The 20,840-nt window shown below is 43.2% G+C and overlaps 1 protein-coding gene across 6 annotated transcripts in view; it reads right to left on the minus strand.

Moving 5' to 3' along the window:
- Positions 1–20,840, minus strand: part of LOC142817734 (uncharacterized) — a 71,596-nt gene that overhangs the window by 12,646 nt on the left and 38,110 nt on the right. For 2 of the 6 annotated variants that reach the window (XR_012895331.1, XR_012895327.1), the window contains one exon: positions 14,270–14,493. The exons of 3 other annotated variants lie outside the window; for them this stretch is intronic. The gene's annotated coding sequence lies outside the window, so the exon portion shown is untranslated. The remainder of the gene's footprint in view (positions 1–14,269; positions 14,494–20,840) is intronic. One more of the 6 variants, XR_012895328.1, reaches the window with a different exon arrangement.

Here is a 20,840-nt window from a genome sequence, read left to right on the forward strand (position 1 = left end):
TTCCATTAACTATGCATAACTAGTTTGCACTGAAAGATCTTCATAATTTTGAAGACACTCGGTGTTCAGTTGGCGATCTCTAGAGTGAGAGAGAAATATTTTAACGATGAGCTGGAGATGTTTGTCTGGTTTTTCGTCTGGCCTGCAGAGCATCTAAGAAAACACAAAGTGACAAGTTTTTATTAAAAACACCTTGACGCGCAAAGTTTCCGTTTCGAAGTAACGAAAGAGTCAAAAACTTATCGTCACCAGCAAAGCGAAAAAAAAAAGAAGCAACTTGCTAAGGGGTCCTCAGATATCACCACCAGCGTAACGATGAATGATTCTAACCATCTCAATCTTTCTGGGAGCTTTTCCAGGCTAACACTGATGAGTCATTTTGTTATTTTTTCGTTGTGTCTCGGAGCGTAACAATGACAGGCAGTTCGGAAAGGCGGGATTTATTTTTCTTTTTATTTTATACTGTGACATCCCGCCATATGAAAAGGCAAGAAATTCAAACAGGCGCGGCAAAGTGAGTTCGCGTCGCGACGTTTATTTGCTCGCTTACTGATTACCGTCACCCTACAAACATGTCGACAAACATAAAGACAATGCGCGAGATTAGAAAGGAGGCTACGGAAAACAACAGGAGGCTCTAACGAGCATCGATGTTTGCTGAAAACGTCATCGGTTAACGCGAAGGCACAAGCCGAATGCGCAGATTGAGATATGCGCTCATCAAACGAATGATTAAACAACTTTCGTCGGAATATTTGTCCTGCATCAGAGCGGGCACAAGACGAGCATGAAAACACTGCATTAATACCGTTGTGTCATATTTCTCCCCCCTCTTAAAAAAAGGGGGGAAGGAAAGTCCAAATTGGAGGAGGCGGAGAAAAGCAAAACAAAAACCGAATGACAGGGTGGTCAGCCAGGTTTCAGACCGGCTTGCTACCACGTGCTAGGTAAAGGAATAAATGGAATAAAATGTTATAGAAAAAGAATAGTACAAATGAGAAGCAAAAAAGTGGGAGCCAAAATACGATAAACAACGCTGCTTGAAGCCTATTTTTCTCTAAGACTTTGTAGCCGTGCACAAAAAAAGCGAAACAAAAAACCGTAACAACGTCCGTAAATCTACGTCCACAAACCAAGACAGTCCAACGCTTCAGATGCTCTAAGATTAGAGTGGATCAAAATCGAGCACATGTGAAGAAGGCTGGCCCTCCTGTGAAGATGTAGAACTGACAGATAAAGGCAGCGCTGCGAATTAAATAACAAGAAAAAAAACTAAAACTAGACTATACAAACATATCTAGAGTAAGTTCTAACTAGCCCCTATATACACAAGCTTTTCTGAGAATCAGAACACAAAGAGGAGTGAGTGGCATCAGATTAACGAGAACGAGCTCTGCTCACCAGACAACAGTGGCTGTCCGGCACGTTCTCGCTTCTATACGCCGCTACAAAGAGACAACGAGAGCGAATAGACGCATGGGTGCGGTCGTCAGAAAACGCACGTACGCACACTCAAAGGTGGACAAGCACGCAGCAGCCGCCGTTGGGCGCAATAAAAGGCCGCCTTTATTATTTGATTTGTGTTTCTGTGAACGAGGAGTATGTCGCCACCTTCGTCTCGTGTCGTGGTCTGATTTCATTTATTTAGGAAGACTTTTTCGTGCGGAACTATTTCCAGGGGACAGTACAAGCCAAAAGAAGCAACCAATCGACGCAAAACAGTGAAGTGGACGCGTCGAATGAATTCTTCTTGTATGTGGTTTCATTGATGGGCACGCTCGAAGCCCCGTTCCACACTGACTGCACCGTTGGCACCCACATTTTAACAACAACAACAACAACAACAACAACAACAACAACAACAACAACAACAACAACAACAACAACAACAACAACAACAACAACAACAACAACAACAACAACAACAACAACAACAACAACAACAACAACAACGACAACAACAACAACAACAACAACAACAACAACAACAACAACAACAACAATAATAATAATAGTAATAATAATAATAATGACAGGGGTTTAGGTTCCAAAACCACGATATGATTATGAGAAACGCCGTAGTGGAGCTCTCTGACAATTTTGACCATCTAGTGTTTTTTAACGTGCACTGACATAACACAGAACACCGACCTCAAACATTTCACCTTCACCGACACTGACGTATTTGTTCTCCATCTAGGTTTTATGTGCTGCGCACTCACAGATTTCTAAATGGCCACTGCGTCGGACTGCAAAGGCAACAAAGCAAAATACAAATCCCGTAGCGGCCTGCTCGAATGGCTCGACATCAAAACGACAAAGACAAGGCGTAGTATTGACTCACAGGGTTTATTATACACTTACCTAAGACGACTGGAAAGCGAGAGCCATGCTTTTTTTTTTCCTCAATCAATTTGTTGTTCCTACACCGCTAACCTCCGCAAGATTTCTGCACCTCGACTACTTTTGCACTACCTCCGCGATCATTGACAGAGCTACTGTTAAATGACGACGTCATTATGTTACGTCCCGTTGCGTGGCGTCATAAACATGTAACAAATTTTGTCAACTTGCGGCATCACGATGACATCACGTGATGATGTCATCATGTGTTGACGATTTTGTGTTGACGCCTCCGACGAGGGAACGCCGGTCATTTTTCATGTTTGAAGAAAGGTGTAAGTCTTCCCCCAATTCATAATATATAGGGTTTTACCTGCCCAAATCAGAATGTGGATATCAGGCAAGCGGTGGTGTAGGCATTGCGGTTATTTCGGTCATCTGGTGTAATTTGAACACCAAGCTAACATTGCATAGCAGTGAAGAGTATGTAGGCTATAGACAAAGATATAGCAGACTGATGTAGTGTAGAATGGATTAGAGGAAATTCTTGTATTCATTGCACACACCTACGATAGGGTAATTGACTGGGCGCTTACCAACCACTGATGGTTCCCCACTGCCTCGTCTCGCGAGCAGCCTTGATGTGCAATGCCGGCGGTAACCCTGATGGCATACATGAAACTGATGTCTAGAAGTTCGAAAAAAATGCTCCAGGCAGAGATGATTTTGAAGCTTCTCGGTGCACAATGAACACTTTCCTCAACTTACCAACAAACTAACAAAAAAGAGCCCGCAGATTTTGAAGTTTGAAATGATGAGAAAGTTGCACACTATGCGAAAGTCATACTGCCAAAAAGTAACAGCAATGTTAATTATTTTTGTGATCCACCGCGTTTTGTTACACACTATTCTTGTAGTCAAGTCATATGAACCAAAATATTGGCGCCGTTTCTGTTTTATTTAAAAACGCCGCAGGTACTTAGGTTCGTGGCAGAGTTAGTACAAAAGTATGAAACTATATTAGTAGACGAGAGTATATGGTACATGTACAGGCAATACATTTATGATAAAAATTTGATACACTAGATGACGTTCGTGAAATAACTTAATATTGCAACTAACAGTCTCGTTAGACAATGTGCCCCAGTGGATGATAGACGACGTAGCTTGCCAAGTTTCTGCATTGTGTGTCGCATTTTTGCTGCATCAACGTATTTTTGAACGAATGAGATAAAAAGTTGTAAATACTGGTGAAACTTGTGATCACTTCATATAGAAGGCTACGACATTTCTACACAGGTACAGTACATATTGCAGGACATATGGGTGTTATAGGATTTCGCTTGATCATCGCTTGGCTTAGCTGGTGGCCCACATATATAGGCAGAGAATGAATCCAAAGACTCATTTATTGGCGATGAAGCGAAGAAGAAAAAAAATATTCAGTGAATTTTCATGTGCTTTACGAAATTAAGAGATTTTGTTAAAACAAAAAAAATATGAAGAGAAAATCCCTTTTCGCATATACTAGATAATAAACGAAATGTTTTTTTTTTCTAGAAACAGGACATAGACAGTTGACTACGTCATTTAAATATGAGCTCAAACGTAGAAATATGAACGCTATGTGCACTCATACGAGCGAATGAGGAAATAAAAAATGGCAGTTAAAGAAAAAAAGAAAGAAAAAAAGAAAGAGAGAGAGAAACAGAAAGAAAGAGAGAGAGAGATAGAGAGAGAGAGAGATAGAGAGAGAGGAGAGAGAGAGAGAGAGAGAGAGAGAGAGAGAGAGAGAGAGAGAAAGAGAAAGAGAGAGAGAGAGAGAGAGAGAGAGAGAGAGAGAGAGAGATATGAGGCCTTATGGATGGCATATGCAGCTACGAGCGTCGCACCCAAGAAACAGCGTTTCCGCGTTTGCGTGAGATGGGAGATTTCCGGCCTCCACGAATACGAAGATGGAAGTTAAAAGCAATAACGAGCCCTCGGGGGATGAAACACTTGTAAAACACGCTTCATCCTAACTCATCTTTTCAAAACTATGCGCGTCACCGTCACTGGCGGAGTGAAACTTGGATGTTATAAGCTCCGGAAAGCATGACGACGTTTCTTTCATTATACTACAGAAAAAAATATATCTATATATAAAAAAAGTTGAGAATGCATGTTGTTCTAGTGATGAGTTTTCTTTTTCTTAGATGCCGCTTCGCTGTCACATGTTTCTACCACCCAGAAACATCGGAAGGACTGTAATAAGTTCCGAACGACAGTTCATCACTTCCGGTTATGGCGTAATTTACTTGCGCACGTTTGAAGCAAAGATCTGCGATAGAAAGACGCTGTTTTCACGAACCGATAAGGAAGATTTGCACAACGCGAGAAAGAAAAGTAGTCGACGAAATATTTAGTCGGTAAAAGTGTGCTCGGGGAATTTGATAACTGTATCTTTTTATCGAACGTTAGTCCGACGTAATTACATTGTATTAAGTATTTGATGATGCCCTGCACGCTAAAATGTCTGCGTTAGGCGTGTTGAATTCTCTGTTCATAATTTAATATGGAGGGAACGTTTTGTACGGCACGAGAATCTCAAATGCGCGTTAGAATAATGAGAAGCCTATCCCCAGTAATTATCAATTTTCACTATATGTACAGCCGCAAAATGCAGTAACTTCAAGAGAGTTTAACGTCTCAACGCGCTGTATCCGATCGTGAGCGTGATGACTACATCGATTTCCACAATGTGCATGTGCTCTCAGCGCGCTCTGGAAATGCCGGCTGATTGCCTTTGAGAACGAGTTAAAATGTTAAAGTGCATTTTTCTTCTGGATCGCATGAATGTTGGGAATGAAATCCGGTTCTATAGACTTAAAACCGAGTTGCAGTTGCAAAGGGTCACGTTGATTGGAGAGCTCGTGAGTTAATAACTAGCGCTAGTCGCGTGGTTGAGAATGTTTCGCAGCACAGTAATTAACCATGAACTAACATCAGGGAACTGATATGAACACTAATGAGATTCTTTTTTGAAGGCTCCTCAAGAGGAAGCAATTGGGAATCTAGTGTTTCATTAGTGCAGGAACATTAATTTATTGTGAGCTCAGATCACAGTTGAGGTTCGTAAGTGCGAATTCATGTCATGTGTGGGAACATAACACGAGGACGTTGGTTCCGTGCTCGAATCCCTAAAGCAGGTCATTTCCAACCAAAAGACTTTCTGAAAAAAAAAGAGACATTTTCTTTTCTTGTCAAGAGCCTTGCAGCACTTTGGGGTTGCGTATACCTATGTGCACTCTCTGTATGGCAGTAGGCTGCAATACACTTAAAACAGTACAATTAACGTCCCCTATCGCTTTCTTGGCTTTATTACCGGCTAGTTTTCAATAAAGGTGGGGTCAAACAAAGAAAATAAGCCCTTAAAGCTTTCTTCTACCTTTTAGACGATAATTCACTTTAGTTTTTCAAAACAACGTCTAAACTAGACCAAAAAAATTTATGGAACAGACTACCGGACAGCTGTCACCACCGCAATGAACCGTTGGATTAAGCTAAGGCACACGTGAACACATCGTCATTATTGTCAGAGAAGTGTGGGATAATAATAATCACGAACATAATTTACTGTAAGCGTCTACATTATTTCAATAATGCAGTGCATTGTCGTACGCATAGTTTATAAGAAGCCTGCGCGACCTGCTCATTTCATTTGTGTAGGAAAAAAATAATTGGAAGGTAAGATATGCTAGAGCCGGCTAACCTCTCAAAATGATAGTACCATTGAGCAAACAAAAAAACAGAAAAACGAGAGTAAAAAATAAAAAAAAACTAAAGAGAAAGATAGTCGTAAGGGCTACGTGCTTGTTCTATGTGTGGCGTGTAAGGAATTAGCAGAGTACGAGGGCAGAGTCCCATACGTACAGTGGGGTAACATAAAATACCACGGATATAGTCCATACAGATAGTATACAGACAATATCCTATAGAGTCGTAGATCTTACGCCTATACAAAAAACGCAACCATGAAATATGTTAATTATCAGCACAATGCTATGAAAGGTAGTAATAATGAAAAATATAAGTATTTAATTACCTTGTGTCCACCAAAATTACCCGTGCGCGTTTGTCATACATTAAAAAACCCTATGCGCGTTTGTCGTACATTAACATCAAAATGATGAGTTAGCCGGCTCCGACGCAGCCTATTTTCCCATGTTCTTCAACTCACACCATCTTCTCAAAGGAAAGCCTGATGGGACGCGAAGCAGCATTGCAAGAAAGTGGCGTCAAAAGTTAGATGAGGTTGGGGTTTTAATTAAAAGTTCGCGAATATGTGCTCTACTGACGAGTATTAATTATTTATGGGAACTGGAGATCGGCAATGTTTCGGCGAGTTCCACAACAAAATTAGCCACGATCTTTTCACTGCGTTTTTTTTTTCAAAACTTGAAGGCGGTACGATCTTGCTTGGTTAATGAAGGTAGCTGGAAAGCCGAGCAACATCAAGCAATGAGAGAAGGAGGTATGACGCGATGTGATTAATATAGCAGAGGCCGCTGTGATGATTAAACGGACGTTCGTCACTGTGTTTGCTTATAGCGGACGAGAAAGCATTAACATGAACTTTTTATTTCATGGCATGGGTGGAACGGCTGACGACACACGGATACGCTACCGTGTGCAGCGCCGTTGAGTCGGACGTCGCGGCCAGCAGTCAGGGTCACAACTCCTGAAATTCAGGGTCAGGCCCCGGCTCACGAGGACCACGCCCGGTAGGCCTCGCCCACGAACCTGCTCCCGGCCACTGCACCCAGACAGAAGCCGTTCAGCAGGCCCCGTCCTTGCACCTTGTACAAGCCGGCGGACTCGACCCCGAACGAACACGCCGGAGCTCGACCTGGCCGACACGTACGGGTCCCACGTCCGGCTCAGGAACGCTCCCAGGAACTCGTCCTCTCGAGCGGCGCACTGCTTCGTCTGCCTTCGTGGCCTCCACCCTCGAGCTCTCTTTTCCGCACGTTCCTTCTTGGCCAGGGCACCGCCAGGTACCCTCGGGTGCACCCTGCAGCTCATGAGCTCGTGGCCCACGTCCGAGTCTGGCCCGTCGCTCGGCACCGCTCGGCGATCCTAGATTCAGCCAGTCTCTCCCCTGGCATCTGAATCCTCGGCCACCCTGAATCCTCACCCGGCTCCGTGCTCCTCTGTGCGCACTCCCGCGTCTCGCCCGGCAGAACATCTCGCTCGTCCCTTGCCGAAGTGCGACGCTCTCGTGACACCGGCGCTTGATGGCATGGGTTCGGCCACGGAGCAGTCAACCCGCATGGAGACGCGATGCTCCATGCGGGGCATGGCCAGCCCGTCCAGCGAAGAGCGTGCGCCGAGACGCGATGCTCGACGCATCCGTGACCATTAGCCAGGCCACGTTCATCGCTGTGTCGAACGGCTGACCGTGGAGACGCCTCGCCGAGATCCGCGATGCCCTCGGCAAGGAAGAGAACAGCAGGCCAGGCCGCGCCCCGAGATGCAGCACTCGTGCCGGCAATGCCGCCCCAGCTGGTAGTTGGACGGCAGCAGCGTGGACGGCCGCGTTCCCTGGCCGGAACCTGGATCGCCTGCGTCCGACGCTTCGGCCCGCTGTCTCCCGTCTGCCGCTGCTTCGGCTCGTCCCCAGCCACAAAGCCCACTGCCACGTGATGGTCGCCCGTGGCCCAATCGTGGCACGCCACCTCTATGGGCCACCACTGGTCATCAGCTGATTCGCTGACAGTCACGCGCACATTAAACGCGCCTTGCCCCGCACTTCCGTCATTGTCGTTTTCTTCACTCATCACAGCCGCCGTGACACATAGTGAAAGCATATTTACACCATATCGGAATATCGTTGCACATTAGAATGCCGAGATACAAAAGTGATGGTACAGAGGTGCTCCATTGGTACGATTTATAGATAATTCGTACGCTGATTGATTACTTTGCTAAGCAAAAGAGTTGCACGTTATATTGTCGGGGCACAATTTGCTGAAAAAAGGAACATGAGTCCTGTGATCAAATTACAAAACGAATGGAGGAATGAGTCTGGTGGCATCCAGTCAAGTGCTCGTTTGTGCGAATGTAGAACTTACGCGTGTGAGTAATGTTTTCTTTTAAGGTAAAATATGCCGCATGAAGAAGCAAAAGTAATTACCATTTCTCTATAACACGACCACCTAGTGGCTGCTACCGCGCTACCTAAACTAAATGAGCTTTGTAAGCTGCTCATTCATGCAGCTTCCTGCATCTAACAACGGCTCGTTTCCTCCAATTCATTTGAGATAATGACGCCCGTATTTGAGTAAGATATTGAAGCGAAAGTAGGCGCATGTTTCCAGAGGTATTAAAGCAGTGGCGTGAGTAGAGAGAGAGAGAGAGAGAGCACTTTTTTTATTTGTACAAATATAAGCGATCTTGCTCGTAATATGGAGCTCTTTGTTAACGGTCCCCAAAACACCACATAACGCCTATAGGCATATCTGCGTTTTAGTCTAGCTTTCACTCAGGTGAATGATCGGGGTCTCATTCAATCATCTAAAGAAGAATGGAAAAGCGGGAAGCAGTTCTCCCTCTACCTACGTACGAAGTAGACGTTAGCTCTATCAGCTATAAATTTTCAATATCTGTTAGTCGCCAAAGTTGGGTGGCTGAACAGAAACCAAAAAATTATGCCAGCAGTTTGTCGTTGCACATCTCTGACAAAGATGCGAATTTCTTAAGCGCCGTGGTAATTGAGAACCGCGATGATTGCTTGCGCATGCGCCATGTGGTCAGTGAACACTGGTTCTTCAAGCACACATTTTATTTCGTTGTAAGCGGCAGCTAGACCAGTAATTTTCTCCCCGTCTTTCATTTTCCCGATACCTTTTTTTTACTCGTGTGAGGTGATTGACGCATGTATTACTATAACACTCTGTAATCTTTCATTGCAACAAACATAATGCGGGTGCTTTCTATATACAGTGCTCGCAATGGTCTAAATAAATATCGAACCCCAGGTGGTCAAAATTTCCGGAGTCCTCCACTACGGCGTCTCTCATAATCATACGGTGGTTTTGGGACGTTAAGCCCCACAAATGAATGAATGTAAATAAATATCGTTACCTTTGCACATGATTCATATTGTTCTATTTGTAAGGCCTCAGTCAGCGTTAACGATTACAAAAAAATATATTGTGTCAACGTGCCACATTCTCATTTCTTTCGAGGAAGGAGTAGGAAAGTTTAAGCGAAAGGACAGGGAGGTTGGCCAGTTCTTAGACCGGCTGGCTACCCTGTGCTGGAGAAAGAGGTAAGGGGAATAAACGATGATAAAAACAAATGTTGCAAAGAGAGAGAGAGAGATAAATTACAAAAATATTTCTGCGAAGTATTTTTTCGAATTTCGAAAATTTTTTTCCGAAATTACAAACAGGCCCACTGTCGACTAGAGGCTGCTATGTTAGCCTGGTATGCAAAGCATGGAGACTGCTTGTTGAATCGTTCAGATGGGATAAAAAATGTTAAGAGAATAAACTGCCTTAATAACACAAGGTAGACGTTCAAATAAGGACATAACATGACAGATCACGATCGCAAAAAACGCCGATCAACATTTTCTCTTGTGTCTGTGTTTGCACGTGCACCTGCTTTTAACATGAATCCTTACTAACACTCAACACCTCCTGTCATTTTAAACTATCTTGAAGGCTAATCGAACACCTTCAGATAACGTTATCAGAAAATAAATTAGCAAATCGCCGAAGAAATAAATTGCTCACAGGCGTAAACAGAGAACGAAAACGAAAAATTTTATTGTTTGGAATGTATGTGCTTTCGCCCTGTCACTGGGCATGCGCTAATGATTATGATTTGATATGGGAGGTTTAACGTCCCAAAACCACAATATGAATATGCGAGACACCGTAGTGGAGGACTCCGGAAATTTCGACCACCTGGGGTTCTTTAACGTGCACCCAAATCTGACCACACGGGCGTATACATCATTTTCGCCTCCATCGTAAATGCACCGCTGCATCAAGAGTTCGATCCCGTGACCTGCGGTTCAGCAGCCCAGTACCTTAGCTACTACACCACCGCGGCAGGGTAATGAACATGCGCTAAAAAATAAACATAGGAAAGTTTAACATGGCAGGCGAATAAGCAAGCTCATCACTATAAAAAAAATTAAGTATCAGTGACACATTAAAATGACAAAAAATAATATTTTCTGTCATCTTAATGTGTCACTCTTTTTGTCATAAATAAAAAAAACTAAATGCTAAAAAAACATGAAGTCGGAAACGAGCTACTGCAAGTTCCTTCAATTTATGCTAAGTGTTTTGAATGGTGAAAGAGCCTGGCAGTTAAAAATAAATAAACAAAAAAGGACACAGTGGTGAGAGCTATATATATATATATATATATATATATATATATATATATATATATATATATATATATATATATATATATATATATATATATATATATATATATATATATGACATCTAACAGACAGTAATGCCAAGGAATGTACAGGGGAAGTTATTAGAACCAATGGAATGTAAATAAGAAGAAAGAAAAGTGGATGAAAAAATAGCCAGCCGTGAGCAGGAATCGAACCTACGACCTTCGAATAACGTGTTCGATGCTATATCCACTGAGCTACCACAGCGACCTTCCCTCCATCCACTTTTTTGGGTTTATATGTGAATTTAGAAGTAGGAGTGACAATCAGCGCCATCTATAAGCCAAGCGACGAGTGTGAAACCACTCTTTTATACGCATGTTTGGCGTCACGTAGCACGTGAACTTATTATGAGCGGGCAGCTGATTAAGTCTTCCTCTTATACAACCTAAATACACTAAGTCTGCCAGTACGAGACCCTCGTTTAATGAAATAAGGGAAAGAAGTGTTTACCCAAGGGCTCGTTTGTCCGTGTTTTAACACAATATTAATGAGATATAACAGACAGTAATGCCAAGGAATGTACAGGGGAAGTTATTAGAACCAATGGAATGTAAATAAGAAGAAAGAAAAGTGGATGAAAAAATAGCCAGCCGGGAGCAGGAATCGAACCTACGACCTTCGAATAACGCTTCGAATCGTAGGTTCGATTCCTGCTCATGGGTGGCTATTTTTTCATCCACTTTTCTTTCTTCTTATTTACATTCCATTGGTTCTAATAACTTTCCCTGTACATTCCTTGGCATTACTGTCTGTTAGATCTCATTAATAGTGTGTTGAAACACGGACAAACGACCCCATAGGTATACACATCTTTCCCTTTTATATATATATATATATATATATATATATATATATATATATATATATATATATCTTGTAAACTCAATCCGACACCGACATGTTGGAAAAAAGGAAATGGCCAGCAGATTTATTGTCATGGGGTAAGAAGTGAACTGAGCTGTTCAATGAGAAGACTGCTACAAAACTGTCGCGGGAAGCGCACGTAGGCGCGCGTGGGCGCGGGAGTTGCTTCGCTGAGGTCAACGTTTGCTTTTTATAGCGTGTCGTCGGTTTACCCTTCTGACCCGTTTTTGAGTCTGCTTTAACGTTCACGATGCGTTAAGAAGCGTTCATGAAGCGTTGTGCTCACTGTTTCTTTCCTTCCTTCCTTTTTTCTTTTTCTTATTTTCTTTCTTTCCTTCTTTCTTCCTTCTTTCTTCCTTCTTTCCTTTTCCTTTTTTTCTTTTTTTTCTTTCTTCTTTGTTCCTTCCTTCTTTCTCTCTTTATCTCTCTCTCTCATTTTCTCTCTTTCGTTCTCTCAGCTTCAGTTTTTCGTTCTTTCTTTCTTTCGTTTTCTTTCTTTCACTCCCAAATCCCCAGCTGTTTTTCTTATACATATTTCGCTCCGCCTTAAAAAAAAAGCCGAAAATTTCCGCCACTTTCATCAGTGGAGCAGTGTTGCGGAAAGTGGATCGATGGCGCTGTTGCGGATGTGGCCAGCGGTGGCTAAGATCGCGCCTCTCGTTGGTCACCGCCGCCCCCGCGGTCTGGATGCCGGATTAGGAGTTTCTCACAAATTAGGACTCCCACGCATTCTCCCTATCGATCTACTTGCCGCTGCAGCTTCGCTGTCGCATAAGCTCCTCCGACTTCTCTTCGTGAAACCTTTCTTTTCCTCGATTAACTATTTTCCTTTGCCCCAATTCAGCAGCTATGCTCTTGGATCTCGCCAATCTATCCCTCTACTTGATAAACATTAGCTTCAGTTGTAGTAGTTCTGTAGTGAAATAGGTTACTGCGAAAACATTGTAACACGAGATTCGCAGTCCACTTAAGTACATTTGCGCGAACGTCAAAGAAAATAAATGTCTTTGCACGTGATAAGTAATTGGAAGAAGTTATAATCAAGATCGAGGATAGTGGAGATGGGAATACTACTAGGTATTGCGCCTTGGTCGATATCTTAATAACCCTAAGTGTGGCTGTACAGACGTGAGAAAAGATTTGTGTCCTTCGAAAATTCGTGCAGGAGGCTCCAGTGCACTGACGTGGTGCCTTTTCTTTTTTGGCTTCAAGAGCACATCACCAGTTTCACACATTTTTACGGAGAATACAAAAAAATTAGGATGAATACAAGGACATTTCCTAGTCAATTCAAAGAGTCTACTTTCCTTCTAAATACAAAATATGCCTAAATAAGGAGATCAAACTCTATATTAATCAACTCTACAAAAACGAAAAGTGCCAGGCCTGCTCGCAACTTGCAGCACAGTCACAGTGAAAGCTAAAAGAGCAGCCTTTCTAGAGCTTTTTTTTTTAAACGCTCCTGGGGAACTGCTAAAAGCACAATTACATGGTATGCACTACGCCATAAATTATCAGAATTTCTGTGTAGTCTATGCCATCATTCGTCTTTCTTTGCGTAGGTGTGGTACCCGCTACATACTTGTAAGCCATATGTTCACATTGTGTACGCTGTGGCTGACAACGATGAAAAATTACGCGCGAGGCTTTCGTAATGAGATGGAGCATTCAACTACCCACTCGTTGCGCAATTCGCGTCGTGTGACGCCCGGCTGTTACTTCACTGTTCTAAAACGGTATAGAACACGCGTTAACACAATTCCTTATTCGACATGGGTCGTTCTGCAAAGAAGTTCCAAGCACTAGCGTAGGCCGTTTGTTTTCTCTGTTGCCAGAACTGAAAAAAAAAAAAACTCGACGTAGCTCAGTGGTAGAGTACGGTGCTACCAGGCAGAGGTGCCGGTTTTGGTCCCCATTCTATTCTTGGCATCTTTTATTTATTTAGTTCTTTTTTCTTACTTCGCACGATAGTGGTTACGGACACCGGCGCCGGACAACTCGGGTGCCAGAATAGGTTCTTGTTGTGATCTCGTAACAGTTGTCGCTCTAAAATGTTATCCTTCTGGATATGACGCAATTTTCCGATGACGTCAGTGAAACGGAAACACCCTCTTCTATATGCCTGGTTTCAGGCTTGGCGAAACCCCTGCATGCTTTAACCGTCCCGAGGTTTCACGTTATTGGAGCTGAAATACACTTTCCTGCATGATTCTTTCCTCGCCAGTTTTTTTTTTTTAGTTGTCATCCTTGAGGTGGCAAAGCTGACATCAAGCAGTGTGGTGGCAAAGCTGACATCAACCAGTGGAAGTTGAGATAAAGCTCAGTGGGCAATTTTTTTCTTCTAATATTGTATTAATTATTATTGAGAAAAACTAAAGCAACTTTGCTCTTCTTTGATTTTTTCTATCTCGAAAATATTGATTTTACTTTATTCTTGTCACATTCTTTTTTTGTCCGGCCACTCTGATATCTTTTTTCCTGGGTTCTTTTTCTCTGCCTAGTTTGTTTCATTTTATTTGTGCCGGTAGTCGTGCGCAAAGTCGGCACAATTGAGATGTTCCACGGCCGTTTATTAGCGCTTCCTCTTACCACAGAGCTTCAGTTGTAGGTCCTTGATACCCTGCGCGATAATTGTCCGGCTACCTTTGCTCTCGTCGTGCCAGTAGCTGAGTGAGTCACACCGCGGGGCTCTCCCTGGTGAATGGAACGGGACCTGTTCATGGCTCCTGGTCGCTTTGTTTTTATCGTATCCGCACACTGACGGTTTGGCAAATGGGGGCGAGACATCTGCGGAAGGTCTTGTTTCTCGAGACCTGTCCAAAAGTCACAGTATAGACCCATCTAAGAGGAAGCACATGATCAAGCCAACATCCCTTCAATCTATTCAAACTTTAGTATTTGTTTATGATTACTTTAATTATTTTGTCTTTTTTACTTAATGTCGTCATGAGCGCAATATTTTCAAAACGCATAACAAGTGTTTGCGTGAGATAGAGTTCCAAAAAAGACTAAATAACTTTTTGGCATTCAAAGTTTTGATCCATCATCACCTTCATCCTCGTCATCATTAACACCTTCTATCTGCACCCTCTTTCCTTAAATAAGATTAAATAGTAAGTGAGAAATTGATTAAGGCCAACCTCTCAACTTTTCTCTCATAATAAATCTCTCTCTCCTTCTCAACATCACTTGAACGTATCCGGATTTGGTATGTGTGCACAGTTGCAGGAATTATTTCCTCTGCCTGATTTAGTTTTAATATGCTTGCTCATCTTTTTTCATTTCTTGATATCGGATAATCGATTAACGCAGTGTACCTTCTCATCGTTTCCTTAAAAAAATTGAGCCGCCGCAGCCGGGAATGAACCCGCAGATCGCGGGTTCGATTCCCGGCTGCGGCGGCTGCATTTCCGATGGAGGCGGAAATGTTGTAGGCCCGTGTACTCAGATTTGGGTGCACGTTAAAGAACCCCAGGTGGTCAAAATTTCCGGAGCCCTCCACTACGGCGTCTCTCATAATCAAATGGTGGTTTTGGGACGTTAAACCCTACAAATCAATCAAATCAATCAATAAAAAAAATTGAGGAAGCTTGAGCTCTACGTTCAAGAGTAAAACGTGCCAGCGTAATCGGGGCCCCTGAACTTCACCTATAATCATGCTGCAAGAAAAAAAAATGTTCGTGCACCATTGGCCGTTTCAAAGTACCCTAGAATACCTGCTGCGAGCACAGATACGAAGTGTTCACGACGACATAATTCTCCCTTTAGCGAATTGGCGAAGTGCCCGCCCGTACACAACATGCGCACCTGAGCAGCTGCACACGTTTTTGGTACTGTTTCTCCTGATGATGATTACCCATGCTTTAGCGCTTCGTCATAAGTGGATCATTAAATCTGTAGGACTAACATGTAAATCTGGACCACATCTTGATTAATTTGGTAAATTGTGTAAATAAGCGATCGCCTTGTCCAGCAGTTTAAACTCATTGGGAGCTTCGGCAAAGATAGCGTGCGCACGTCGAAGTTGAGGGCAGCCTGAATCAGCGGATGAAACAACAACAACAACAACAACAACAACAACAACAACAACAACAACAACAACAACAACAACAACAACAACAACAACAACAACAACAACGACGACGACGACGACGACGACGACGACGACGACGACGACGACAACAACATCAACAACAATGACGACGACGACGACGACGACGACAACAACAAAATAAAATGACACGAGTGGTCAAATAAGAGATGCATCAGGTTCGGTTTTTCGTTGCCGACTTCCTTCACAATAAAAACGAAGCAGGCATCGCTCCCCTCTCGTTGGTGGCTATCCGTCGCCCCCTATATCCAGGTCTCTCACAATTTCGCTCATCTCTTCGGTATCTGTATGTTTGCGCATAAAAGAGCAGCAGAAATGGTCGTGACGCAGAAGAATTGGAAGGAACGTACGGGCATCCGATGACACGTACATCGGGTGTCGTATATATGCGTGCTTCAGTGTCCCGGAACATGACTCCCGGACCTATATATATAAAAAAGTGGGGATCGAGGTGCGAGCTCAGTGGTAGAATGTGAGGCAAGCGCAAAAGCACGGCGTCTTGTGGTAAAGGAAAACGAGTTCTCCGGCTCCACCGACATTACACAGCCTTCTCCCCTCTTCCGGTGTTTTTTTTTCTTTCCAACACGCTTCCTTGACGACTGTTACAACCCCTCTCCAACGGTCGTTCATACCCGAACCACCTTTCTTGCCGTTTCGCTTTCCCGCCACCGTTTCCTTCCGGCTTAAGCTGCCCGAGTGGCGACGGCTCTTGCGGAAGCGTTCGTAATTAAAGATTCAACGGACGCCAAGGCACAGCGCTGCTTTCAGCCAGACAGCAGCAATGGACTTCATCGCCGCGCTCTTCCGTCAAGGCGGACATGAGTGGTAGTCAGGAGGCTTATCAACGATCATCCTTGAGAACCGCGCTTGAAGGAGGCTTGTACGGAGCACTTCGCGCAGCGCTACGTGAGGACACTGTTATAGTACGTGTTTTTTCTTTGTTTTTTTTTTTTGCGAGACAAGCATTAGGCGAATGCGTTTCTTTTAAGCAAATAGGAAGCTCTGGTTCCTCTTAACGAAGGCGCACAACAAATGAAGACTTGTGTCGTGTTCAGTGCTTGCGTTTACTAGCTGTGACGTAAGGAAATTTTTAGGTGCTCAACAGTGCCCTACACCTAATGATGTTTTTATTGTATAAATAAAAATAAATTTGTGGTTAAACAACACAAACTACGGCATTTAGAAGCTGATGGAATAATATTTTTTTCTCCCTCGTTATTTCTTGATTAGATCGACTCATCCACTGCGTGTGTGTTACCATAACCAGCAAAGGCTGGTGATTGGTGGTGCAACAAACAAACAAACAAACGAAAAAAAGCAAGCTAGCAAGTACGAAGACAAACAACATGATCTAAAGAGGTCTACATCCTAGCCTTTAGCCTTTACCTATATGATTAGACAGAAACACACTCACAAGCAAAATATATACGTGTAGGTATTTTAGAGCGGTGTTGTTGTTTTTTTTCCTTTCAAGGTGAACCTTCATTTTCGGCTTTCAAGCTATTCCTATAAAAAATCACAATCGAGCACGTCATACATCTACGGTGAGTATCGATCTAATGCCTTTATATCGCCCACTTTTTTAACCAACTACTGTCGCTGAAAGCAGAAACTAGGACGGATCCCTTAGAATCGTTTCCGAACCTTGTTCGTGCGAAAGAAAGGCGTCCGGCCGTATCCGAGCTTTTTTGAAGCTTACACTTGGATCTTGGTTGATGGAAGCATATACGAAAAAAAAAAACAATCTTGCTCGACCGTTTACGAAAGGCACCTTGTTTTTCGCCGTCTCAAAAGAAGTGAGTAGACGGTTCCGCATAGACGACCGTCTATAGACGAAACACGTTGGCAAACAAGGCGACGTCTTCGCTTGTAAAGCGGGCTTTGCCTTTCAAAGAGTTTTTCGTAGGAGAAGATGCTATGAGGGAAAGTGTGAAACGGATGAAAAGTTGAAGCTACCATAGATGATCGTTTCCAGTGTGTTTACAAAGCGCGAGCACCTCTCATTTCTTCTTTCTTTGTTTTTTTTGCTGATGCGAAACAGAAACAAAGTTAGTAGGTTAGCAAAAATTAAAAAGAGTGGTTCACAGTTTTTTTTGTAGATTTTTGTAGATTAATGATGTTATTTAGGAAAACAACACCATAAACACTGAATATAAAAAAAAAACGCTTCACACATTCAGAAGCAATGTAGGTAGTGCAGTCTTGTACAAAGTCTGTTTTTTTTTTTTCAAAGGAGATAGTGCTAAACTTCCCAACTACCTCTATATCTCGCGACGTTATTCTAACACATGCCTTCTTCTGAGTAATCATCAAACCTTGAAATTTGTGTTCATGTTCCTCAAGGACAACAACATAATTGATAATCTGCACAGTGCCTTACATAACAACCATAGAGTTTTACTAACACAGGTCACGATAATATATTTTCTTATATTCTTTCTCTTCTCTTCACACCTGATTGTAAGTGTGAACGAGAACGAGAGCTTTCATCTCTCACGCGTACTTTGGCCCGCGTAGATAATCAGGGTGTGTACGCTCGATCGCGCGCCCTTATCTTGCAGTGGGGAAAATAGTATGTCTTGGCTAGCCTCTGGGTTTCATCGGAACGATTCTGATGTAGTTACCGCGCGCACAAAGGTCACTGCAATTGTTGCACAGCCTCCGTTCGCGAAAAAAAAGCGCGCTTTTCAGACACAGCGAAGTAACAACTCAGACGCTTATTCGCATTCATCTGTACCTGTCAGTACGTTTTCTGCGTAATTTGTGCGTAAGAAACGCTGGGCACGTTTCGATATGCTTGCCATTCTGCGCGTGGCTTTCGAATTTGTTGCTATCGCGTTCATTGCTTCGCCTTCGCGGCGAAGCTGTGACTTTTTTTTTACGAAATACTTTTTTCCATCTGACTCACGGATGCGGCCTTTAACTGTCCCCCATTGCTTTTACCTCACCTTTTCTATGTTGCCCCCCTATCTCTTATATCCTTTGTCCTTTGTATAAATTTGAGGAAAGGTGTTGAGGGGCACGCACGCACGCACGCACGCACGCACGCACGCACACACACACACACACACACACACACACACACACACACACACACACACACACACACACACACACACACACACACACACACACACACACACACACACACAAGCAGTAAGGAAATCAGTTGGAGCCTTGAAAAAGATAAGTCCGCTTGTCGAAACGTCAGCTCCAGCGCTCCCTAACTCCCCGTTTTCGGATTTCTCATTTACTTATACAGAGCAGCACGTAGGCGCCATTACCTACCCCGACAAAAATTTTCGGTTCTTCAAACAAGGTCTTCCTTTCTTTCAAAACAATGACAACGATAACTTTACCAAGAGAGAGCTCCTTCGCTCCATTCTGACATTATGGTCGGGGATGACGGTGCTGTTGGGGAGCAGGTTAAACGGTTAACCTTTTTAAGATTTTAACGTGTTTAGCGCCTAACATTTACAGATAACAGTGATGTTAGCGTGCAGGTTAAACAGTTGACCTTCTAGCATTATAAAGTATTTAACGCCTAACATATCGAGATAACAGCACTGTTAGCGTGCAGGTTAAGCAGTTTACCTTTTAACGTTGTAATGTGTTTAACGCCTAAAATCTCCCCATACAGCGCAGTTAGGGTGCAGGTAAAGCAGTTAAACCATTAAAGTTTTAACGTGTTTAACGCCCAATGTGTCCAGATAACGACGCTGTTAGGGTGCGGGTGAAATGGTTTACCTTTTAACATTTTAATATGTGTAACGTCTAACATATAAAGACAGCCTGGTCGTTTTTGTTGAAAAAAAAGCGAGGACTGAAAAAAACGAAGATGACCTTGTTTAATACACATTTTAATATGTGTAACGTCTAACATATATAGACAGTCTGGTCGTTTTTGTTGAAAAAAAAAAAGCGAGGACTGAAAAAAAACGTAGATGACCTTTAAGAGTGAGAACCAACCATAAAAAAATGAAACGGCTCGCTCTATATACGAACGAGCCGACTGTAATGGCCTCGCCTCCTACTATGCGTCTCGCTTTCCAAGCTTGAGGATATGCGCATGAAGATATATGTTCGTTCGTCGTACCAACTTTTGCGACAGCATAAAATAGTACACAATCACGAATGTGCGCCAGAATTAGTTAATTTATGCAGGACATGCAGCGGCACGAAATGGCCCCGCTCGAGATTTTATGTATGTAGCGATGTTGCGTTTATTCTGGGTCGTTCATACGGTTCATACCATGGAATTAAAGAAAAACAGCTTGTTTCAGTTGTTTCTGTGTTTAAAGCTCGCTTTCAGCGCAGATATCGCATTAACAATCGTTCCAATACAATGACTCTGGGAATTCACCACCATCACATCTACTGAGCCAACTATTTGTCGACTAAGCGAGGCATTTGGTATTACTGACGAACGCTCTACCATCGAAACGCCATGCTTTAAGGCCTGCAAAGTCTATACGGACGCTGCTATCTTACAAGACGGCATGACATAATTTCTGAGTACAACGCACAATTTCGTCAGTAGTCAGCAGCGTCATATTACTCATATATCTAGGAAAGCCAGTGTTCTAGCAGTGAAACATTGAGCTGTCTGAGACTCACTGTTCGGATGAAACTTCTAACTGCGTACAATCGAGTAACATGACACATTCCTCGATTCTTTGGCGGCTATTCAGCAGCTCAAGAAAGTTCATTATGCGGTGGAAGCCTTCGAGGTGACACCACCACGAATCGTGATACAGCTTACTTGCGCCAGGATACACTGGACTCAAGTCAATGCTGCGAACGCTCACAACTTTGCTGCTCACCAGCAGGCGCACTGCACTCCTAATACAGATCTTCCGTCTATTCCCCTTCCACCTCAATCTCTAAACTGACTCCATGCTCGTAAAAATACACTTCGGCGGTACACAAGCGCTCCCGTCCCACCGTGTATCTCCTCTCTCTCTCTCTCTCTCTCTCTCTCTCTCTCTCTCTCTCTCTCTCTCTCTCTCTCTCTCTCTCTCTCTCTCTCTCTCTCTCTCTCTCTCTCTC

This window comes from Rhipicephalus microplus, chromosome 5, assembly GCF_043290135.1.
Source record: "Rhipicephalus microplus isolate Deutch F79 chromosome 5, USDA_Rmic, whole genome shotgun sequence".
Classification (NCBI taxonomy): Eukaryota; Metazoa; Arthropoda; class Arachnida; order Ixodida; family Ixodidae; genus Rhipicephalus; species Rhipicephalus microplus.